The sequence below is a fragment of the Callithrix jacchus genome, chromosome 16 (genome assembly GCF_049354715.1).
Source record: "Callithrix jacchus isolate 240 chromosome 16, calJac240_pri, whole genome shotgun sequence".
NCBI lineage: Eukaryota > Metazoa > Chordata > Mammalia > Primates > Cebidae > Callithrix > Callithrix jacchus.
Window position 1 is genome coordinate 42734228 of NC_133517.1, and position 26743 is coordinate 42760970.

General features: G+C 36.4%; 1 long non-coding RNA gene across 1 annotated transcript in view; it reads right to left on the reverse strand.

The window, feature by feature from the left end:
* LOC144579834 (uncharacterized) overlaps positions 1–26369 on the reverse strand; it is a 69190-nt gene extending 42821 nt beyond the window's left edge. The window contains exons 1-3 of the long non-coding RNA XR_013528269.1: positions 25883–26369; positions 11111–11185; positions 990–1083 (exon numbers count right to left, since the gene is read on the reverse strand). This is a non-coding gene — a long non-coding RNA (uncharacterized LOC144579834). The remainder of the gene's footprint in view (positions 1–989; positions 1084–11110; positions 11186–25882) is intronic.
* Between the last annotated feature and the right edge of the window lie 374 nt (positions 26370–26743).

Here is a 26743-nt window from a genome sequence, read left to right on the forward strand (position 1 = left end):
AGGCCGAGGCGGGCGGATCATGAAGTTAAGAGATCGAGACCATCCTGACTAATATGGTGAAACCCCATCTCTATTAAAAATACAAAATTAGCCAGGTATGGTGGCACATGCCTGTAATCCCAGCTATTCTGGAGGCTGGGGCAGGAGAATCGCTTGAACTTGGGAGGTGGAGATTGCAGTGAGCTGAGATTGCGCCACAGCACTTTAGCCTGGCAACAAAGCGAGAGTCCACCTCAAAACAAACAAAGAAAGGAAAACAGACAAAAAAAACTGTAAAACATTATAATTGTACTTAATTAGAGATGGCAGAGAAAACCAATCATACTATTTAATAGAGATCATCTTGATTTTTTAATAGGAAAATCTGTTTTGTTTTTATTTTTCTAGCTTTATTAATGTATAATTGATATAAAATTGTATAAACTTGTGGAACACAATGTAATGTTTATATATAAACACACGATGGGCAGGCTAATTAACATATCTATCACCTCACATACTTATTTCTTTGTGATAACACTGAGGATCTACTCTTAACAATTTCCAAGTATACAGTGCATTAACCATGGTCACCATGCCATACAGTAGATGTCTAGAATTTACTTATCCTATCTAACTAAATCTTTTTATCCTTGGAGCAACATCTCGCTGTTCCTCTCCCCATAAGCCCCTGACAACCACCTGTTTCTATGACTCTGACTTTTAAAAATTTCACATACAAGTGAGATTACACAATCTTTGTCTTTCTGTGCTTACACTTTCAGACCTCAAACACTGTTTCTTAAATTTCTTAATATTACAAATATCCTTAGTAATGATAAATATGATAATTAGAAAGTTAAGCAGAAACTTTGAGATTACTTTTTTGGTCATTCTCATTTTACTTTTATAGAATCACTATTTGCATTCTTTTCCATTTTTAAGGCTGGTTTTGGTCTGAGTGGATCATCCCAGAGTGGTTATTGTATAAATGGAGTTCAGTCACTTACCTCTCTGAATACTGATGTTGCTTCTAGGTCACTTTTTTTCAGTGATTCAGTGCCTCTCATCACATGAATACTTGTATCTTTTCCTTCTTTATACCTTGGAATAACCAAAAGAAAACTAGTAAGTGAAATTATTTTGGTTTTATTTAAGGCTAAAAGAGTCTTTCCTCATTAAGCCTCTATATTATTAATTTATAAGATATCGTAAGTATCCCAGTACATTGTATACAGGAAAGTTGCAGAGCTTCAGCTTGCAACTTGCATCTCAGGCATCTTCACCATCCCTTGGGGAGGAGGGGCCTGATATATAAGGGAGAATCAGGGTGGTGAAAAGGAAAGAAATGAGAAGAGACAGAAGGAGAACAGATACAGTAATAAATGATGCCACATTTTATGAAAAAAAAATAAGTGGAGGAAATCACATTTACTTACTAGAAAAAATTCAATGTGGACTTACAAAATAAAAGAATAAGATCATGTGTATTTTCAAATATGTATGATTTAAATTTTACCATATATTTCTGGAACTTATGATAACCAAATCACTTTAAATAAATGTGCATCAATAAAGGCTCTGTGAGAAAATTTCTTCTGAATATTAATGCTGTTAAACCCTTTTCAGTAACAAAAAAACCCATCAGTGCCTATCATTTCTTATATTTAGTGGACTAAGGAGTTAGTTTGCCATCTTCAAATTATTTTTAGTGAGAAATTGTGTAAAAATATATCAAAATTTATTTTTGATGTGAGTTAATAATATAAAATTATTAACTTTAATCTCAGGTGTATTTTATACCTGGGATTTAAAACAAAATTATTCTACCTATGCAGCTGGTGTTTTCTGTTTAAAAGATACTATATTTATAAAGCTTTTGTCTATAAAAATATATACATAGTACATATTTAATATATATAATATAGTGTAGACATCCAAAATATGATAATACTTAGGGTCAATAATTTTGAAAATGTAAGAATAAAATTAAGACTCACTACATATATTTAATTATCTGGGTTATATTTAGAGTTGGTATTTTATTTTACTGCATAATACTTCTAATTAATATCAATAACAAAAAATTATATCAAGCATGCATAAATGAGCTTATGAAAAAATAAACCAAAATCCAAAAATAGAAGAAAGAGAAAACAAACAAACATGACATTTGATTTCTAACTTTTGAATTAGTTGATACTGTCAATGCAAAAAAACATATAGGACATAAAATAATAGAAACACTTGATTTTTTACAAATTGCATGTTTAGCATATAAATGTCACAGAAACTGTGTAAAAAACTCATTGTTTCCTATTATTTAATTAGACATTTAAAAAATATTTAATTCAGGATTGTCAAGTCTATATGCATAAAAATGTATAATTGGTAATTGATTGGTAATATTAACCTGATGCATTAAATCTTTTCATACTTCACATTATTTCTCACTTTGACAGATGAAAACTATATTGCTATTGATTTCTACTATGCTGCTTTAATAAATTTTTATTGCTTCCTATGTCTATCCACATGTGACATCATTTTATTTATTACTTGGATGGTTCTCTGTTGTGACTCTTCTTTAGTCTTATCCAATAATTCATTTAAAGTTTTCTCCATGTATGCATGTTCCAAAATCCTAGCCAGAAAGGAATACTCCCTCTTATTTCAGTGTGGCTGTGACTCTAGTTATCTTCACCAGGAATTCTTGAGCAGTCATACTAAATCTTGCACCCGAGAGAGAGACTAAAATTTTGAGTGAACCAACACAATTTGAATAGATCTCTGGATAGAAAATGCCAAGAGTGGATGGACATCCCACACAGACACTGAGGCCAAATAGAGAGAAAGCTAGGAAGCCTATGTGAGATACCAAAATTCTAGGGTACATAGGAGAAGGAGTAAAGGAATTGCGGGATTGCCCATTCTTTCTATGAACCTCTGGGATCCTAGCTACAAGGGACCCCACATCCACCATGGATGTGTGAGCTGGCAGGGGGATCTACCAGGAGAGTAGGCAGACAGGGATTCAGCCTGCATGGTGCCAGGGTCCTTTGTGCATGTGATGGTCATAGTTGCCCACCCCCAAAGGGATCCCCATCTCCCTCTGAGAAGATCTGGTGCCAGAAGCGTGCTGGGCCAGGTGAAAGATGGGGTGGCTTCTGTGGAGGACTGGGGCATGTTTGTTATGCAGGATATTTTGTCTGTCAGCCCCTCCCAGGGCCCCTGCCTGGCTACCCCACAGGAGCATGTGCACACTACAGCCTCCACTGCCAGCCTGTGTGCTTTGCTTGATCTGAGTATGTTCCCAGGGACCTGAGAGAACTTTAGACCTCCCAGTGCACCCATAACTCAGTACTGAGAACCTAGAGGATGGAGCCACAAGCCAGTACCAGTGCCTTAGAACTGTGTCGTGCAGCTTGGGAGTGCTGAGCCCAAATCTGTGGCTGGAACTCAAACAAAGGAGGTTCCCACACTCTCAGAGCAATGAGAGGAGTGAGAAGTGTGGTTTTGTGGGCTGGTACAGGGTCAAGGCATGCCTTCCTCCACAGAGCTGCTCTGGAAAGGGTGTGGCCTATCTCCCTCTGATAGAGGGAGACCTGCAGCCTGGAACACCTAACAAAAGAAATATGAGCATGGTGTCAGTGATTGGAAGGGCCTTGACCAATGCCCAGGACTGGACTTGGTGAAGGGGGTCACCTCTCTGCCACACTGCAAAGCATGGCTGCAAACATGAAGAAAAGCAAAGAAACAGTGCAGCTGAGTAAGAGTCTGTCTACTGGAGAATGTCATTCTCAGCAAACTGACACAAGAACAGAAAATGAAATACCGCATGTTCTCACTCATAGGCGGGTGATGAACAAGGAGAACACATGGACACAGGGAGGGGAGCACTACACACTGGGGTCTATTGGGGGGAATAGGGGAGGGACAGCGGGGGAGGGAGTTGGGGAGGGATAGCATGGGGAGAAATGCCAGATGTGGGTGAAGGGGAGGAAGGCAGAAAATCACACTGGCACGTTTGTACCTATGCAACTATCTTGCAAGTTCTGCACATGTAACCCAAAACCTAAAAATGCAATTAAAAAAAATTCAATACTGAATGAAAACAATGGATTACAGGAGGACATGTAACTATATGAAGCCATCTATGTGAATTTTAAAATAAAACTATACTACGTATTACAGAAGCAAACACAGATTGGAAAGTACAAACATGCCCAGAAATCATGCACATCAACTTTAGGATAGTTTGTTAGCTCTGAAAAAGAATGAGTGGGGGCGAAAAAAAGACTGAGAGGGATGAGAGCAGGAGCTTACCTATATCTGAACTATTTGTTTTCTAAATTCAAAATAAGGAGATCCAAGACTGATATGTCAAAATGTTAACATCTATTAAATCTAGCTGTTAGGTGTATGGATATCTGCTATACATTCTGTATTTATCTACTTTTCTAATATTTCATAATTAAAATTTTTTAATTAAAAATGGCATATCTAAACAATGGAATACCACACCACCATTTAAAAGATAAGGGAATTCTATATAGGTTATCAGAGAAATATGTGCAAGAAATATTTTAGACCAAAAAAACAGATTGCTGTATAGTAGGAGACTATGATCTATTTTTGTTTAGTATCACACACACACACACACACACCACAAAAATTTTAAAAAAAGAGTCTGTCTACTGGTCATTAAACTTAAGTGGCATCTAATGGATTGCAGCTCAAACTATAACAACAAAATTATTCTGTGAATATACCTTCCTATAAAGCCAAGGGCAATAATTTAGCCACAAATAAAAACCTTAAATAGAGCCTTGGCCCTTTGAAGACACCCAAACACAAAGTAAAGTGACTATACTCAATTTATACTACCAATTAAAGGAACCCCAACCCTCCCAGATGAGAAAAAATCAGTGCAGTAACTCTGACAATTCAAAAAGCCAGAATGTCTTCTTATCATCAAATGAGTCTGCTAATTCCACAGCAATGATTCTTAACCAGTCTGAAATGACTGAAATGACAGACATAGAATTCAGAATCTGATTGGCAAGGAAACTCATCAAGATTAAAGAGAAAGTTGAAACTTAATCCAAGGAATTTAAGGTTTCCAGTAAAATGATCTAAGAGCTGAAAGAGAAAAAATAGCCATTTTAAGAAAGAACCAAGCTGTATTTTCAGAGGTGAACAATTCAGTACAAGAATTTCACAATATAAACTGAAGCATTAACAGCAAAATAGACCAAGGTGACAAAAGCAATTTAGTCCGACAAAAATAAATTTAAAAATAATTTTAAAAAATTAATATAATATCTGACAAATATGAGATTATATAAAATTATAAGATTTATGATTCATTAACATTCCTGAGAGTAAAGGAGAGAGCATAAGCAACTTGGAAAATATATTAGAGGACATATTCTACAAAAATTTTCCTAATCTCACTAGAGAGATTAGCGATTCACAAAGAGCTTTTAGCAAAAAACTTACAAGCCTAAAGAGATTGGGGGCCTATTTTAAACATCTTTAAAGAAAAGAAATTCCAACCAAGGATTTTTAATCCCACCAAACTAAGCTTTAGAAGTAAAGGAGAAATATAAGCCATCACAGAAAAGCAAACACTGAGTGAATTTGGTTCAAATAGACTAGCCTTACAAGAGTTTCTTAAGGAAGTGTTAAACATGAGTCAAAAGAAAAATACTGGCTGGGCACGGTGGCTCACACCTGTAATCCCAGCACTTTGGGAGGCCGAGGCGGGTGGATCACGAGGTCAAGGGATCGAGACCATCCTGGTCAACATGGTGAAACCTCGTCTCTACTAAAAATACAAAAAATTAGCTGGGCATGGTGGCGCATGCCTGTAATCCTAGCTACTCGGGAGGCTGAGGCAGGAGAATTGCCTGAACCCAGGAGGCAGAGTTTGCTATGAGCCAAGATCATGCCATTGCACTCCAGCCCAGGTAACAAGAGTGAAACTCCATCTCAATAAAAAAAAAAAAAAAAAGAAAGAAAAATACTTGCTACCAAAACAAAAACAAAAACAAACAAACAAAACAATACAGAAAAACACTGCTCTTAAGCTCATAGCTCACAGATGCTATAAAGAAAGTACACAATCAAGTCTACATACTAATTGGCTAATAGCACAATAATAGGATCAAAATCTCACATATAAATGAGTGCATCCATTTGTGCTGAATTTAAATGGCTAAATGTCTCACTCGCAAGATGTAGAGTGGTTAGCTGGATAAAAAGACAAGAACCAATCATCTGCTGTCTTCAAGGGGCCCATCTCACAGGTAATGACACTCACAGCCTCAAAGAAAAGGGATGGAGAAAAATCTATCATGCAAACAGCAAACCAAAAATAGAAGAAGTTACTATTCATATATCAGACGAAACATTCTTTAAATCAATGACAATTAAGAAGGCCAAAGAAGGGCATTTTGTAATAATAAGTGGTACAATTCAACAAGAACACTTAACTACCTTACAGATATATGCACCCAACATTGGTGCACCCAGATTCCTAAAACAAGTTCTTCTTGACCTATGAAACAAAGTAGACAGCTACACAATAATAGTGAGTGTCTTCAAAATCTCACTGACAGTGTTAGATTATCAAGGCAAAAAACTAACAAAGAAACTCTGGACTTAAATTTGATGCTTGACCAAATTAGACCTAATAGACATCTGCAGAACACTCCCTCAACAGTCACAGAACATATTTTTTTTCATCTGCACACAGAACATATTCTAATATTTATCACATGCTTGATCACAAAGCAAGTCTCAATAAATTCAAAAGATCAAAATTTATCAAGCACACTTTTAGACCACAGGGCAATCAAAATATAAATTAATATCAAGAAGATCCCACAGACTTGCACAAATACATGTAAACTAAACAATTTGCTCCTGTGTAACTCCTGGATGCAGATGAGAATTAAAGCAGAAACAAAAAATTATTTGAAATTGATGAAAATAGGGACACAACTTACTAAAACCTCTGGGATGCAGGTAAAGCAGTATTAAGAAATGTGTCTATACTGCTAAATGTCTTCATCCAGAGATTAGCAAGATCTCAAATTGACAGTCTAATTTTGCACCTAAAGGAACTAGAAAAAAATGAACCAACCTATCTCAAAGCTAGCAGAATAAAATAAATAACTACAATTAGAGAATAACTGAACAAAATTGAGATACAAAAACCTGTACAAAAGATCTATGAAACCAAGAGTTATGTTTTTGAAAGAATAAATAAAATTGGCAAAGAAAAATGAGGTCCACATAAGTATAATCAGAAATGATGAGACATTACAAGTACAGAAATACAAAAGATCCCGAGACTGCTATAAACAACTTTATGTACACAAATTGGAAAATCTAGAGTAAATGGACAAATTCCTGGAAAATCACAATCTCTCAATATTTAATCAAGTAGAGATTGCGACCCAGAATAGACCAATATTGAGTTCTAAAACTGAATCAATAATAAAAAACCTATCAACCAAATAAACTCCTGAACTAGAAGGATTCACAGCCTAATTCTAGCAGATATACAAACAACTGGTACCAATTCTTCTGAAACGAATCAAGAAGAAAGGTCTCCTTTCTAAGTCATTCTATAAAGCTAGCATCAGCCTGATACAAAAATCTGGCAGATACACAATGAAAAAAAAAAATTTTAGGCCAGTATCCCTGATGAACACTAAAAATCCTCAGCAGAATACTACCAAACCATATCTAGCAACACATTAAAAAGTTAATACACCATGATCAATTAGGCTTTATTCCTGAGATGCAAATTTAGTTTAACACATGCAAATCAATAAATATGATTTACCAAATAAACAGAATTAAAAACAAAAAATATATCATTTCAATATACACAGAAAAAGCTTTTAATAAAATCCAACATCTCTTCATGTTGAAAACCCTTAAGAGACTAAGCTTCAAAGGCTCATACTTCAAAATAATAAGAGCCATCTGCGACAAACCCACAGCCAACATCATACTGACCAGTAAAAAGCTGGAACTAGTCCATTTGAGAAGTGGAAATTGACATGAATGCCCACTCTCACTACTCCTATACTCCATAGTACTAGAAGTGCTAGCCAAAGCAATCAGGCAAGAGAAAGAAATAAAAGGCATCCATATTGGAAAGCAGATGTCACTGAAAATATGATTCTATACCTAGAAAACACCAAAGACTGTTAAAAGGCTCCTAGAACTGATAAACGACTTTAGTAAAATTTCAGGATACAAAATCAATGTACAAAAGTCAGTAGCATTTCTATTCACTACTAATGTCCAGGCTTGAGCATCAAATCAAGTACATAATCTTATTTAAAATAGCCACAGATAAAATGAAATACCTAGGAATGCAGCTAACCAAGGAGATAAAAGAGCTCTATAAGACCTAAAAAAACAGTGCTGAAAGAAATCAGAGACAACACAAATAAATGGAAAAACATTCTATTTCCATGGGTTGGAAAACCTCATACCCTCATGATTTGTTTTTACCATATAATTCTGTTAGACTAAAATACTTAACATATAACTACACAGAAATTCCACAATGTTTCCCTATAATGATGGGAGTACTTTACGTGTTTGTAAATGTCAAGTAACTTGGCTTTCTCTAATAAAGCTAATAACTAATGCAGTATATGGAATAATGTAGAAAATTAAAAAAAAAAGAAAAGAAAAAACTCAGATCAAAGAAAATAATCAGATAATTCAAAAAGTAAAATTTAAATTCATATAAATAACAGGTAAATAGGCTGGAGAGATCCAAGATGGCTGATTACTAGCAGCTCAGGATTGTAGCTCCCAGTGAAAGTGCAGAGAATGAGAGGATGCCACACTTTCAGACGAATTTTTGTTGCTCAAGGACTAGGAGATTCCCAGTGGAGGAGCCCCACAGGTTGCCAGCATGACTCTTGTGGCCAGCACGGTGGTTTTGCTGGCACCCCGGTGCAGAGGTTCTTGATGCAGAATGAACAGGACTGCGTCCCCTTTTGGTCGACGTCTGGAGCTCCAGGAAGGCAGAGTCACCTATTTAGCTGATTAAAAGAGGGACTCAAGAAGGAAGCCAGACTGGAGATTCCCAGGCAGAAAAGCACCACAAATCTTAATGCCAGTGTTTTAGCCGGCACAGTGTGTTGCTCAGATTCCGGCACTGGGAATCAACAAGTTGGACGTCCAGTCAGAGACCTAATTTGAAAGTCAGTAATTACAAAGACAACAGGTGGATAAATTTACAATGATTGGAAGAAACCAGTGTAAAAACGATGAGAATATCCAAAATCAGAATGCCTCTCCCTCTAAAGGGGATCACAGTTCCTCATCAACAAGGGAACAAGACCTGATGGAGAATGAGTGTATTCCAATAACAGAATTAGGCTTCAGAAGGTGGATAATAAGAAACTTCTGTGAGTTAAAATAACATGTTCTAGCCCAATTTAAAGAAACTAAGAACCTTGAAAAAAGTCTGACAAAATCCTAAGGAGAATAGATCATCTAGAGAGGAATATAAGTGAATTAATAGAACTGAAGAATACAATACGAGAACTCTGCCAAGTATGCACAGGTTTTAACAGTCAAATTGATCAAGTAGAAGAAAGATATCAGAGGTCAAAGATGAACTTGATGAAATGAAACAAGAAGACAAGATTAGAGAAGAAAGAGTAAAAAGGAATGAGCAAAGTCTCCAAGAAATATGGGACTATGTGAAAAGACCTAATTTACGTTTGATAGGTGTACCTGAATGTCATGAAGAGAATGAATCCAAACTGGAAAATATTCTTCAGGATATTCAGGAAAACTTTCCTAACCTAGTAAGGCAGGACAATACTCAACTTCAGGTAATACAGAGAACAACACAAAGACATTCCTCAAGTAGAGCAACCCCAAGACATATAATCGTTAGATTCACCAGGGTTGAAATAAAGGAGAAAATTCTAAGGGCAGCTAGAGAGAAAGGTCAAGATACCCATAAATGGAAGCCTATCAGACTCACAGCAGATCTCTCAGCTGAAACCCTACAAAGTATAAAAGAGTGGGGGTCAATATTCAATATCCTCAAAGCAAAGAATTTTCAACCCAGAATCTCATATCCATCCAAATTAAGCTTCATAAATGAAGGAAAAATAAAATTTTTTGCAAACAAGCAAGCACTCAGAGATTTCATCACCACCAGATCTGCTTTACAAGAGCTTCTGAAAGAAGCACTATACACAGAAAGGAACAACCAGTTATCAGTCATCCCAAAAACTTACCAAAAGGTAAAGAGTATCTCCATAATGAAGAATCTATATCAATTAATGGGCAAAATAGCCAGCTAGCATTAAATGACAATATTAAACTCACGAATATCAATATTAATCCTAAATTAAAATGGATTAAATGCCCCAATCAAAGACACAGACAGACAAATTGAATAAAAAGTCAAATCCCATCAGTTCACTGTATCTAGATCCATCTCATAAGCAAGGACATACAAAGACTCAAAACAAAGGGCTGGTGGAAGACTTATCAATCAAATAGAGAGAAAAAAAAAAACCCGGAGCTGTAACTTTCATCTCTGACAAATAGATTTAATAGTAACAAAGACTAAAAGAAACAAAGAAGAACATTACATAATGGTAAAAGGGTCAATGCAACAACAGGAGTCAATGATCATAAATATATATGCACCCAATACAGGAACACCCAGACACATAAGACAAGTTCTTAATGACTTATAAAGAGACCTGGACTCCTGCACAATAATAGCGGGAGACTTTGACACCACATTGTTAATATTCGACGGATCAACAAGATAGAAAATTAACAGAGACATCTATGATTTGAACTCAGACCTGGAAAAAGTAAACTCAGTGAATATTTATAGAATTCTTCATCCCAGGTCCACAGAACATACATTTTTCTCAGTATCACATTACACCTATTTTGAAAGTGACCACATAATTGGAAGTAAATCACTCTTCAGCATTTGCATAGCATTTCACAGACTTAAATGAAATATTGGTTGGCTGTTTGTTATTTTCTTCCCTTATTCCTTCCTGTCTTCACTGTTAAGCACAATTATCGGCATAAAAGAGGTTTTTAATACCTATTTTTAGATTGCATTCCAGCCTGGGCAATAGAGCAAGACTCCTGTTCTCTCTCCCCATTTCTCTTTCTCTTTCTTTCAAAAAAAAAAAAAGAAACAAGTTAGTATAAGGTTCTTGGATCTCTATCAAAAGAAACTTAAGTTAGTATAAGGTTCTTAGCAACAATGCAGGATCTATCATAATGTGAACTGCATATGTTTTTTCAGTAATTCCACTTCTAGGAAATTTTCCCATAGGTATGCCACACATACAATATACAAAAATATATGCTCAAAGATATTTTTGACTGCCTGTCAATAGAGGAATTGGGACAGTGGAATTCAAAAGAACCATTAGAGAAAATAAGGTACATCTTTAAGTACTAATATAGAAAGCTATCTATGACAGTGTTAAATAAAACATTACATTATAAAATAGCATGTATAGATGGAGTCTAGGATATACAAGTGTATATTAAAAAAGAAGAGAAAAGGGAAGTGACAGTGCAGAGTGGGAGCTGATAAGGAAATAACTTTTTAATAAAGATGACATTTGAGCAGAGATCTGAAGGAAATTATGGAGTGTGCCATGCAGATAGTTGGGGTGGGGAGGGGAAATGTTCCAGGTAGATGGAAAAACAAATGTGCTGCTGCCTGGTGTGTTTGAAGACTAGCTAGGAAGTTAGTGTAGCTAAAACAATGTGAGCTAGGAAAGAGAGTAGTATTGATATCAGCAGGATATTAGATCATGTCACATCTTAAAAGCCAATGTAGACTTTGTCCTTTTATTTACAGTGAAATGGGGAACCACTAGACAGTCTTAAGCATAGATGTGACAATGATTTGGCTTCTATTTAGACACTATCTTTTATATTAAGAACAGACAGCAGAGTGGGAAAAGTGGAAGCAGGGAGACCAATTAGGAGGCTATTATAAAAATCCAGGTGATAGATTATGGTGATTTAGACCATAGTAGTAGTCATGAAGATGGTTGGATGTGGTCAAATTCTGGATCTATTTTAAATGAAGATCCCATGGGAAAAAATAACAGGTAAATATAGTTTCAGACAATTTTAATATTAGTGTTTAATTGAATGCATTTGTAACTGATATGATCAGCCATTTACAATAAATCCTAGACAATGTGAACTGAAAGTTAAAAAATATCATATATTGCTTTTCTTAGACATTCACACTAGCATTTTATTGTCAAATTAAATGTAAGAAGTGATTAAGTACTTCATTAATTTTGTTTAATGCAGTAATTTTTACTTCAAAAATTAGTTTTCAGTAGAACACTATATGGAAGACATTAGCTTATATGATTTTATCACCGCTTTGTCTGCTGTCCTGTAACTGTTTAGTACTTCTAATAGTTTTCTATTACTGACTATAAAAACTACCCCAAATTTAATGGCTAAAAACAACACAACACTCTCTTACTATCTCCTAATTGTTAGAACTCCCAGCATAGTGTGCCTCAGCCACACTGGGTTACACAAAGCAAAAATCAAAGTGTAGGCAGATTTGAGAGTCTTTCTGGAGGCTCTTGGGAGGAATCTTCTTTTTCAGACAGACTCAGGTTTTTGGCAGAATTTAGTTCTATAAATTTAGTTCTCTGTTTTTCTTGCTGGATGTCAGCCAGTATGTTGTTCTTAGTTTATTGAGGCCATCTGCATTCCTTGGCTTGTGGCCACTTTTTCCATCCTCGAAGAGAGTAATAGTATGTTTAGACTTTCTCATACTTCAAATTTCTTTGGTTTTCTTTTCTGCCTCATTCTTCTTCTCTTCCACCAGAAGAAAGTTTTTTGATGATTGGAATCATGGCTCATATGACTAGATTGTTTTTACACATATATTCTGGGGTAATCCCTTCATTTCAGGGTCTATAACTTTTAATCATTTATTTTGCCATTAAGACAACATATTATTCATAAGTATCTGGAATTATGGTGTGAACATCTTTGTGGGGGAAGAGGCATTATTTTCTCTGCTAGATTATCTACCAGTCCTCTAAGTATTCTTTACCTCAATCTTCTCATGAATTGTGGCACTATCACCATCCCTCAAAAGTAAAGAAAGAAAAAAAAAAAAGAACAACCTCATTTTCATGTTTGTTTTTGTTCACACACTGACCCTTGTCTGATTTTTTTTAACTGTATTCTGGCTATTTTTACCTGTCCTTCTGCTATGGTTTGAATGTTTGTATTTCCTCCAACTTTCATGTTAAAAGTTAACTCCTAGTGCAACAGATTTAAGAGATGGCATCTTTCAGAGGTTTCAAGCTATGAGATATCTGCCATCATGGATGGAATTAGTTTCTTATAAAAGGACTGGAGAGAGATAGGTTAGCCTGCTTGTGCCCTATACCCTTTCCACCATGTGAAACACAGTATTCAAGGTGCTCTCTTAAAAAAGCAGAGACCAAAGTAGACACCAGTAGACACCAAACCTGCTGGCATATTGATCTTGGACTTCCCAGCCTCCAGAACTGTGAGGTACAAATTTATATTGTTTATAAATTATTCAGGATCAGGATTCCCTATTCACTAAATGGTACTGGGATAACTGGCTAGGCATATGCAAAAGATTGAAACTAAACCCCTACATTTCCATATATAAACATTAAATTAAAATAGATTTAAAGTCTTAAAAAGACATAAATATAAGACTCAAACTATAAAAATCCTAGAAGAGGCCAGGTGTGGTGGCACACGCCTGTAATCCCAGCACTTTGGGAGGCTGAGGCAGGCAGATTTCCTGAGCTCAGGAGTTCGAGATCAACCTGGGCAACATGGTGAAACCCCATCCTACTAAAATACAAAAAATTTAGCTAGGTGCAGTGGCATGTTCTTGTAGTTCCAGCTACTCAGGAGGCTGAGGCTGGAGAATTGTAAGGACCCAGGAGGTGGAGGTTGCAGTGAGCCAAGATAACACCACTGCACTCCAGCCTGGGTGACAGAGAGAGACTCCATCTTAAAACAATCAAAAACAAAAACAAAAACAACACCAAAAAACAAAACAAAACAAAAAATCCTAGAAGAAAATCTGGAAAATACCATTCTGGACATCAGCCTTGACAAAGAATTTATGAGTAAGTCCCAAAAAGTAACAGCAACAAAAACAAAATTTGGTAAGTGGGACCTAATCTAATTAAACCAACTAGCTTCTGCACAGCAACATAAACTTTCAACAGAGAAAACCAGCAAGCTATAGAATGAGAGAAAATATTCACAAACTATGCATCTGACAAAGATCTAATGGCCAGAATCTATAAGGAACTTAAACAATTCAGTTAGCAAAAAACATATAACCCCATTAAAAAATGGTCAAAGGACATAAAGAGACACTTTTCAAAAGAAGACACATGGAGCCAACAAATAATTGAAAAAATGCTCATCACTACTAATCATTAGAGAAATGGGAATCAAAATCACAATGAGATACTATCTTATGCAAGTCAGAATGGCTATTACTAAAAGTCAAAAAATAACAGATGTTGATGAGGTTGTGGAGAAAACAGAATGTTTGTACTGTTGGTGGGAACATTCACACTGTTAGTTAAGCCACTGTGTAAAGCAGTTTGGAGAATTCTCAAATAACTTAAAATGGAACTACTAAACAGCCCAGCAATCCCATTACTAGGTATATATCCAAAAGAACACAAATCATTCTACTAAAAATTATCCTGCACTCATGTTTTATTATGGCACTATTCACAGTAGCAAATACATGGAATCAACCTAGTTGCCCAGCAACGTTGGACTGGATAACCGAAATGTGGTATATATATATACCATGGAATACCATGTAGCTATAAAAATAATAAAATCATGTGCTTTGCGCAATATGGATGGAGCTGGAGGTCATCATCATAGGTAAACTAACTCAGGAACAGAAAATTAAATACTACATGATTTTACTTATAAGTGGGAACTAAATATTGAGTACATAAGAATACAAAGATGAAAACAATAGACACTGGGGACTACTGGGAGGGAAGGGTAAGAAGGGGGTAAGCACTGAAAAGCTAACTATTGGATACTATGCTCACAACCTCATTGATGTGATCATTCAGACATCAAGCCCCGGTGTTATGCAATTTATCCATGTAACAAGTATGCACAATATCCCCAAACCTGAAATTGTTGTAACCGAGCAAGTTGTAAGGAAAGTGCCACACTCTGAGACAGAATCAGGAGTCCTTTAATTGCTGGCAACTGAGAGATGGCTAATGCTTAAAATTCTCTTGGCTGCGAAGGGGCTTGTTTCCTTTTTATACCTTGCTTAGAAAAGGGAGGGGCAAAACAGAACTTTACAGGAGCAGAACAAGCAAGTTAGTAGGAGGAAGCTGGTAGCCAGGAGGCAAACAGTTCTCATGATTGTTGGTTGCTAAGGGTATTTCCATACAATCATTAAGGTGGGTAGCAGGGGGAACCTTCCATTCAATCACCAAGGAGGGTATTCACAATAGCAGGTAGACTTGCCAAGCAGGATGCGGTTACAATGGTTACAGGTACTAAGAACAGCCTGCTTCAAAGCTCAATGATTCAAGGCTCTGAGTACAGCATAATCCAGTTATGCACCTGAGGGGCTGTGACAGGGAGGGAGAGGCTAGACAAAGCTTGTTAGGTTTGCAGCTAAGATGTTGGAGGGAATAGGGGAGGGACAGCGGAGGGTGGGGAGTTGGGGAGAGAGAGCATGGGGAGAAATGCCAGATATAGGTGAAGGGGAGGAATGCAGCAAATCACACTGCCACGTGTGTACCTATGCAACTATCTTTTATGTTCTGCACATGTACCCCAAAACCGAAAATGCAATAAAAAAAAAAGATGGAGTCAGTTAGGTTAGCACAAGTTAAGCTATCACAAAATAAAGTTAAAAAAAAAAAGACATTAGGATAATTAAATGATCATTGGCAAAAAATAAATAAATGATAAAAAATAAATTACCCACTATCAGGTATTTTGTCATAGCACTATGAACAGATGAATACACCTTCTCTTTATGCTTCCTACTCAAATTCTATCAGGTTGCTAGATAGAATTTATTTTTAATTTTGCCATTAAAAATAGCAGCAAAACAGCAATTACTTTTGGACCAACCTTATACGCAATTTGTTGTTTCCTAATTTTCTGACTTGCAAACTCTATCTGAAATAACATATAGAACTCACTAAGCCTTTAAGTCTCTTGTCAGAATACATAAACTTCTAGATAAGCAGCATAACTTGAGCTCTTAAGTCAGCTAGCCGGAATTCAAATCCTGGCTCTGTGACTTAAAGTATAAGTCTTAGTTTCTCTGTTCATCAAATGTGACTTAAAATATATGTCTCTTAGCTTTCGTTTGTTGGTAGGAGGATTATTGAGGTCACCCACTTAAAAGTAATGAGTCCTGTGACAGGCAAATGGTAAATTCTCAATGTCAATTATTATAATTTTATGTGTATTTCTCAACAAATGTTCAAGAGCTACTAAAGTTCATAAGACATGAGAAAGGATGCTTTTGATCTGCAAATAACTGAAAACCTTCCACAGACCTTGGCTTATGTAATAACATGTATTTTTTTGTGCATAGCAGGAAGTCCAAAGATATGGGTATATGATGGATGAAAGGTGGTTTAAATTGCTTAATACAATGGCTCAATGAGAATCCCATCATTCACCAACATTCACTATATGGCTTCATTCATGAACCTATAATTAGAACACTGCTGTGATTGCACGGGCCATATTCACACATTATAAATTGGCAAAATCAAAGGAAAAGGAGGCCTCATTGCTTTCTACATCTTCCTCTTTAGATGGCGGGAACTTTGTCTAAAGGCTCACAACATACTTCTTGCATCTTATTCTCCTGAATTTGTTCACACGTTCATTGTTGAACTCCTGGATTCAAAGGGGATGTTAGCCTTCTCCAAGGCTGCTTCAGATTGGTGGTGAAAGATGGAGTTGGGATTGGAAGAGTGGTAGGGAATACCTTTACAAGACAGGCTTCTACAGAGAAAGAAGAAAGGAAAATGACCACAGTGTAATCAACTGATGTACTATGTGGTAGAGTGAATTTGGGATCACAGTGCCTATAATTATAGTCTGCATAAGGTGAGAATTCATGAAGTGTTGGTAATATTGATATTACTGAAGTTGAAATGTTTTCAATATATGTTTTAATAAGTTTCATAATGTCCAATTATTCATTCTGTGAAATGTAATATTATTCTGAAACTGCATTCATTTCATAACTTGTGTTAAATTTCTTACAAATAAAAACAAATGTTTATAGATAGCTTATTTATTGTAAGTTGATCATTAATGACATAAATGTGTGGCTAAAACTGAGGTCACACAAAATAATAGTACTGAAGACATTTGATTTTTTACCTAGCTCAAAGCTGAGTAGAGAAAATTTCCCAAGAGACCAAGTATTTTTCTTTTTTATGTCCTTATCCAAACAATGGTCAGGTCTCTTTCCTTTATTTCCCTTAGTGAGAAGCCATCACCTGAGTTCAGGTGGAATCTGTTCCACTTATATTCCAGTAACTTCACTATTCCAAAATGGAAAGGTCAGCATGTCCTTCTTTGACCTTTTCCATTAGTAGTTTTTCCAGTAGAAATTCCTTGGAAAAGTCATATATTTCAGGTACTATGCCCTTTGCTTAGAGAAATAAAAAGATAATATGAGATACACTCCTGCCTTAGGTAGATTACAGTATCACATGGAAGCATCATGGGTATACATCTAAATGATTTAGAAAAGATTCACAATATACTTTTGTATTAAATTTACTGATATTAATATATACCTCATAAGAGTTCAGAAAATATAGAAATTATGATGATTTTCACAAATTGGAAAACTTGGGAGTCAGCATATGCAACTTTAATGTTTTTCCTCCTTAAATTGTTTGATATGAACAGAAAATCAAGAATAAAAATTATAATAAAACTTTTAAAGTTTCATAATGTATTTGGTTACATAATACAAATAGAGAATCAGATATCATATCCTACTATCAAAATATGGTATTAGGTTGGAGAGTCCAACCTGACAATAAATGAATTAAACATTAAAATGATTTTAAAAATTAATTCCTAGGTGTTCAGTTTAAATAACAATCACCCATGAGCAGTGAATTTGGGAACAACTGGAGATAGTGCAAAAATCAAAATCAAAGTTAAATATAGAAATTGCTTTAAAACCTCAAAATCCACTAAAATCATCAATTGTCTTTATTTGGCAAAGAGAAAGCAATAACAGTAAAATGCATATCAGCGCCAACTGTGATGTGAAATTTAAAGCTCTAAAACCCCATTAAAATCAGCCTGGTAATGATGTACCATATGCACTGATCTACAGTTGCCTGAGGATCCCTAACCTGTGGCATTTTTTTTTCTGTCACATAACATTGTTAAGTAAGGATGAGTTAAAGATACTGTTTAAGTATTCATAAGATTGTAGATAATATAAGGGTTGACAATTTTAGCAATGCATATTTTCCTTCCTGCCTTATGATACACACTATATATCTGTCTTAATTTGCCATGTATGCTTGTTTCCAAAGTAAATTTTGAACATAACAAAAGCTATTTATATGGAGTAAAACAAATTTGTTATTCTTACTACAAATTTATATATGCATTCTGGTAAGGGAACTGGTTTAATCTGATGATTAGTGAGGTCTATTAATCAAACCAGTGATCAGAAGTCATAAAGACAATGATTCACATTTCACCACCTCTTCCAAGGTACCTCGTTTCCCTACACTTTTTTATTATTCACCTTTATAAATAATTCAGTGCCTGTTCTCTTTTCTATATACTTATATCTTTTTCATTAACACTGTACATAAAAATTGAGATTTTATAGTGAAGGTAGAAAAATGTTCAAGTCTAGCTGAACATTTTCCTTTTTGAACTCAGAAAATGTATTAATAAAATAAGCTCTGGGTCCATGAGATAAGTAAAATAACACTTTTATTTACTTACATGTTCTTGACAAATTGATTATTCACATTATTTTCCTTTTCCAGGTCTGGTGGTTTGTCCTTAATAAATAGGTATGCTGCCACTAGGAGTTTCCAGAAGGTGAAAACTCTCTTTGAAGTAACTTCATAGCTACACATAAAATTTTTAAGGCTGTATCTATGAAATTTCATCTCTTACCAAGTTAATTGACATATCAGCCATATTATAAAATAAATTACATATTTTTGGGAGTCTGGCACTACTTATTTTAAGAATTAATTTATTTAAATGTTCTGCAATCAAGTGACACAATCACAGGAAACTTGTATTGCTTGAAGATAAAAAGTCAAACATTTTATTCTCAAGTGACATTTCTTTTTTCTCCTTCATGTCTTTCTATTCCTTTCTTTAAAATAAATTATTTCATGCATGTTTTAGAAAGAAGAAAAGAAATTTGAATGAATGCTGACTTCTTCCCACTTTCCATTCATCTGCTTGCTCCCCTTCTCCTGGTATTTTTTGAAATCCTGAAAGGCTCAACGTGGGAGTGGACAAATGTTTGTTTATTATCACTTGAGGTAAAGAAAAGGTTTTTAAAAATATTATTTGTATACATTATAGGGTGTAACAAGAGTTGGCAAACTTTTTCTGTAAAAAGACAACTAGTAAATATTTTCTGCTTAGTGGGCTATGCTATTTTCATCCTAACCAGACATTTCTATAAATTTAATGCAAAAGCACTCACAGATGATACACAGATAATTGGGTGCATGCATTCCAATACAACCTTATTTATGGACATTTATATTTGAATTCTATATAATTTTAACATATCAACATTTTTTAGTTAATTTTTGAAAATATTTAAACATATAAAAACCATTTTTAGGTCTCTGGCTGTATTAAAGTAGGTTCTGTATCTGGCTCACATGTTATATAAACACTGGTATATGACATATATAACAGCTTCTATTAATGTCATGATTATAATAAAGAACAATGAGTACACATAAAAGGATATTGCCTACATTCCAGTTAAAAAATTGATATACAGGGAGGGGTTACAGCAGATGGTGGAACAGAATTCTCTACTGATCATCCCCGACACAAGAACACCAATTTAAAAACTATACACGTTTAAAAAAAACTCTAAGAACTCAATATCAGGAGAGTACTCACAGTACTTGCTTTTAACTTCCTATTGCTGAAAAAGGCACTGAAGGAGAAGGAAAAACGCTTTTGAATCGCCGACACCAGCCCTCCTCCATCCCGGGCAGCAGCGGTGTGCTGGGGAGTAGGTTTTCACAGCATTTCAGAGGAATTAAACTCAGTGCTGCCTTATTATAACAGAAAACTAAACCAGACCAAACTCAGCTGTTGCCCCCATGGAGGTAGTATTTAAACTAGCCCTAGTCAGAATCTTCTATCTCAGCAGTGATAATTTAAGTCCCTGCAAGCTTTGCCACCTCAGGATAAAGTTCTCTGAGGCCCTAAATATCTTGAAAGGCTCTAGGCCACAAGCACTGCAACTCTTAGTTGAACCCTAATGCTGAACTGGGCCCAGAGTCAGTGGACTAGGTGGGTGCTGGGGCACATGACCTATTGAGAGATACCATCTGGGGTGGCCAAGGGAATGCTTACACCACCTCTTTCCTAATCCCAGACTGCAAAGCTCACAGCTGCAAAAAAGGCACCTTCCCTTCACTGGAGGAGAGGAGATGGAAGAGTCCTGGAAACTTTGTCTTGCATTGTGGATACCAGTTCAGCCATAAGCAGGAGAAGGCATCGGTCAGAGTTGTGAGGGCCTTTTCCAGGCCCTAGCTCCCAGGCATTTTCCCAGGCCAGAAAGGAACCTACAGTTTTGAAAGGAAGGCCCGAGTCCTGGCAAGATTCATCACCTGCTAACTGAAGAGTTCTTGGGCCCTGAATAACCAACAGGTGATGTAAGGATTCACCTACATCAAATGCCTTGGGTGAGACTCAGACCTGCTGGCTTCAGATTAGACTCAGCACATTCCCAGCTGTGGTGGATTTGGAGTGAGATTCCTTTCACTTGAGAAAAGTGGAGAAAAAAGCAAAAGGAATTTTGTCTTGCATAGTAGGTATCAGCTCAACCACAGGAGGTGGAATAACAAGTGCGTTCTTGGGGTCCCTGATTCTAGGACTTGGTTTTTGGATGACATTTTAGACTTGCTTTGGGCTAGAGGGGAGACTACTTTCCTAAAGAGTGAGTCCCAGGCCAGGCCTCATTCACCACAAACCAACTGAAAAGCCCTTGGGCTTAAGGAAACACAGGTTAAGGTCTGGCAATATTCCCCATGGGCCTGTAGTGGTGGTGGTCAGTGGGTGAGGCTCCTCTGCCTGTGGAAATGGGAGGAAAGAGTAGGAAAAACTGCACCTTGTGGTTTGAGTTCCAGCTCAACCACAGTACTATAGAACAGCAGGTAGACTTCTAAGTTTTTGACTTAGAATTTGTCTTTTCTTGTCAATATTAACATTGATTGTAAGTGGACTAAACTCTTCAATCAAAAGATTTGAAAAGGTAAAAGAGAAAAAAAAAGAACTCAATGATTTATTGCCTACGATAATTGACCCTGGCTCTGGGACAGTACCTCTGGACATTCCCAGGGTCTAAGGAATCCCATCATCCTGAAGAGAAAGACACAGGCCTGGTTGGATTTGCCACTTGCTGATTGTAGAGCCCCAGGACCTTGTGAGAACATAAGTTATAGCCAGGGAGTGGTTATAGCAGACCTTGGGTGAGACTAAAGTTGTGCTCGCTTCAGGTTATAGTGGTGATGGTCATGGGGGTGCTTGGGTCATATTACCCCCAGGTCCAGGTGGCTCGGAACAGAAAGACTCCATCCATTTGGTTCAATGTGGGGAAAGAACAAGAGCCACCGCCTGGAAATTCAGAAAATTCTTTGGAATCTTGTCCAAGACAATTAAGGTGGTACCTCCATGAGTCTGTAAGAACCATTGTGTTACTAGGCTTGGGGTGCCTTCTAGAGCACATACATCTTAGGTAACAATACCCAAGCCCTTTTGAGTATCCAGAAAACCTTACTATGAAGGATGGGAACAAACAAGCTCAGATTGCAAAAACTATAATAAATACTCAACTCTTCAATGCCCGGACTCTGAAGAACATCTGAAAGCATCAACACTATCCAGGAAACATTACCTGACCCAGTGAACTAAATAAGGCACCAGGGATCAGCGACCAATCCTGGAGAAACAGAGATATGTGATCCTTTAGACAGAGAATCCAAAATCACTGCAAAGAAATTCAAAACACCACAGAGAAGGAATTCAGAATTGTATTGGATAAACTTAACGAAGAGACTGAAATAATTAAAAATAAGTTAAAATTCTCAAGCTGAAAAATGCCATTGGCATACATAAGAATGCATCTGAGTATTTTAATAGCATAATTTATCAAGCTGAAGAAAGAATTAGTGAACTTAAAGAGGGGCTATTTGAAAATACATGGTCAATGGAGACAAAAAAAGGAGTGAAAAACAATGATGCATACCTGTAGGAACTAGAAAATAGTCTCAAAAAGGCAAATCTAAGAGTTCTTGGCCTTAAAGGGGAGGTAGGAAAAGATAGAGGGGTAAGTTTATTTAAGGAAATAATAACAGAGAACATCTCAAACCTACAAAATGATATAAGTATCCAAATATAAGAAGATAATGTAACACCAAGCAGATTTAACTCAAAGAAAACTACTTCGAGGCATTTAATAATTAATCACAAAGGTTAAGGATAAAAAGAAGATCCTAAATGTTTCAAGTGAAAACAAACCAACAAACATACAATGTAGCTCCAATATATCTGGTAGCAGACTTTTCAGTAGAAATCTTACAGGCCAGAAGATAATGGAATGACACATTTAAAGTGCTGAAGGAAAAAAAACAAAAAAACTTTTACCTGAAATTGTATTTACCTGGACTATATATATTTATATCTCCTTCAATCATAAAGGAGAAATAAAGACTTTCCCAGAAAAATAAAAGCCGAAGGATTTCACTGAACCCGGTCTGTTCTTCAGGACATGCCAAAGGGAATACTTCAGAGAGAAAAGAATGTTAATGAGCAATAACAAATTATCTGAAGGTAAAAAAAAAAAAAAGAAAAACATAACCTCATTGGTATTATAATAATAAGCACACAGAAAAACACAGAATATTATAATACTGCAACTGTGGTGTGTAAACACTCTTCTCTTAAATAGAAAGCCTAAATAATGAACCAATCAAAAATAATGTCTACAACAACTTTTCAAGACATAGTACAATAAGATATAAATAGAAACCAAAAAAGTTAAAAAGTAGAGGAGTGGAGTTAAGGCATAGAGTATTTATGAGTTTTTTTTATTGTTTTTTGTTTATGCAAACAATGTTAAGTTGTTATCAACTTAGAACAATGGGTTATAAAATAGTATTTGCAAGCCTTGGGGTAACCTCAAACCAAAAATCAGGCTGGGCAGTTGTGGTTTACGTCTGCAATCCCAGCACTTTGGGAGGGCAACGTAAATGGATTGCTTGAGTTCAGAAGTTTGAGACCAGTGTGGCCAAAGTTCTGAAACTCCAACTCAGCTAAAAATACAAACATTAGCTGCATGTGTCATTGCAAACCTGTAGTTCCAACTACTAGGAAAGCTGAGGAGGGAAGATTGAGCCTGTGAGACGGAGGTTGTAGTGAGTTCTGATTATGCTACTTCATTCCAGCCTGGGTGACAGACAGACCTTGCCTCAAAATGAACACACACACACACACACACACACACACACACACACCACAAAACTATAAAACATACAACAGATAACAAAAAATAAAAAGAAACTAAATCATATTATGAGAGAAAAATCGCCATCACTAAAAGGAAGAAATGAAGAAAGAAGAAAGAGAAGAGCACAAAACAACCAGAAAACAAACAAACAAACTAAAAACAAAATTGCAGGAATATGTCTTTTCTTGTCAATATTAACATTGATTGTAAATGGACTAAACTCTTCAATCAAAAGACACGGAGTGGCTGAAAAGGCCAAAAAGGAAAAAACAAAAAACAGAAAACAAGAACTCAATGATTTATGGCCTTCAAAAAAACACACTTCACCTGTAAAGACACAAATAAATTGAAAATGAAGGGACAGAAAAAACAATTTCATGCCAATGAAAACCAAAATGCAGCAGACGTAGCTATGCTTATATCAGACAATATAGATTTTGTTTTCTTTTTTTTTTAAATTTTTTATTGCATTTTAGGTTTTGGGGTACATGAGCAGAACATGCAAGACCGTTGCGTAGGTACACACATGGCAGTGTGCTTTGCTTTTCTTCTCCCCTTCACCCACATTTGGCATTTCTCCCCAGGCTATCCCTCCCCACCTCCCCCTCCCACTGGCCCTCCCCTATTCCCCCCAATAGACCCCAGTGTTTAGTACTCCCCTCCCTGTGTCCATGTGTTCTCATTTTTCATCACCCACCTATGACTGAGAATATGCGGTGTTTCATTTTCTGTTCTTGTGTCAGTTTGCTGAGAATGATGTTCTCCAGATTCATCCATGTCCCTACAAACGACACGAACTCATCATTTCTGATTGCTGCATAATATTCCATGGTGTATATGTGCCACATTTTTCCACTCCAGTCTATCATCAATGGGCATTTGGGTTGATTCCAGGTCTTTGCTATTGTAAACAGTGCTGCAATGAACATTCGTGTGCATGTGTCCTTATAGTAGAACGATTTATAGTCCTTTCATATATACTCAGTAATGGGATTGCTGGGTCAAATGGAATTTCTATTTCTAAGGCCTTCAGGAATCGCCACACTGTCTTCCACAATGATTGGACTAATTTACACTCCCACCAACAGTGTAAAAGTGTTCCTTTTTCTCCACATCCTCTCCAGCATCTGTTGTCTCCAGATTTTTAATGATCACCATTCTAACTGGCTTGAGATGGTATCTCAATGTGGTTTTGATTTGCATCTCTCTGATGACCAATGACGATGAGCGTTTTTTCATATGATTGTTGGTCTCATATATGTCTTCTTTCGTAAATTGTCTGTTCATATCCTTTGCCCACTTTTGAATGGGCTTGTTTTTTTCCTGTAAATCTGTTTGAGTTCTTTGTAAATTCTGGATATCAGCCCTTTGTCAGACGGGTAAACTGCAAAAATTTTTTCCCATTCTGTTGGTTGCTGATTCACTCTAGTGACTGTTTTTTTGCCGTGCAGAAGCTGTGGAGTTTGACTAGGTCCCATTTGTCTATTTTGGCTTTTGTTGCCAATGCTTTTGGTGGTTTGTTCATGAAATCCTTGCCTACTCCTATGTCCTGGATAGTTTTGCCTAGATATCCTTCGAGGGTTTTTATAGTGCCAGGTCTTATGTTTAAGTCTTTAATCCATCTGGAGTTAATTTTAGTGTAAGGTGTCAGGAAGGGGTCCAGTTTCTGCTTTCTGCACATGGCTAGCCAGTTTTCCCAAAACCATCTCCACCGGGAGCGTTTGGAATCGCCGTTTTGTCTGTCCCACTGCGCTACCCCAAACGCTGTGTCCCTGCAATCCCCTGGGCTGGCCCACTGTCCAAGTCCCGTTCAGTCTCAAGTTCAGCCCTCTCAAGTCACAGGTTGCCGGTTCAACAGGGCTCCCGGACAAGCATGCCCTGTGCGGAGCGCTGTGTAGGGCCAGCCGCCGCCACCCTGGCTGCTGGCTGCACCAGCCAAAACCTCTGCCTGGCGTCCCGCATCTCCTTTATACCTGGGAATTTCCCCGTTCTGTGGGCAACAAAGATCAGTCTTGAAATGCGGCCCTGACTCACCTCTCTGCACATTCACCGAGAGATTCAATCCTGGGTTGTTCTCTCAGCGCCATCTTGAATCCTCCTGACAATATAGATTTCAAGACAAAACCTATAAGAAGCAAAGAAGGTCACTAGATAATGATAAAAGGGTCAATTCAGCAAGAAGATATAACAACTTCACATATATATGCATCCAACACTGGAGCACCCAGATGTACAACGCAAATGTTATTAGAACTAAAGAGAAAGATAGACCATAACATAATAACAGGTGGATACCTCAACACCCCACCATCAGCACTGGACAGATTTTTCTAGACAGAAAATCAATATACAGACCTCAGCCTTAATCTGCACTATAGAAGAAATTGACCTAATAGATATTTACAGAACAGTTAATCTAATGGCTGCAGAATACACATGTTTTTTCTTAGCACATTGATCATTCTCAAGGATGTACCATATATTATGCCACCAAACACATCTTAAACGATTTTAAAAAATAGAAATAATATTAAGCCTCTTTTCTGACCACATGGAAGAAAACTAGAAATTAGTAAAAGGAAATTTTGGAAATTATACCAATACATAGAAATTAAATATTATGCCTCAGAATAGCCAGTGGGTCAATTAAGAATAAGAAGATATTGAAAATTTTCTTGAAACAAATGATAATGGAAACACAACATACCAAAAACCTGTGGGATACAGCAAAGCAGTACTAAGGGGGAAGTTTACAGTTATAAGTGCCTACATCAAAAAAGAAAAAATATTAATAAATAACATAATAATACATTTTAAATAACTACAACAGCAAAAGAACACCAAACCCAAAATTAGTAGATGAAACGAAATATTAAAGATTAGAGCAGAAATACA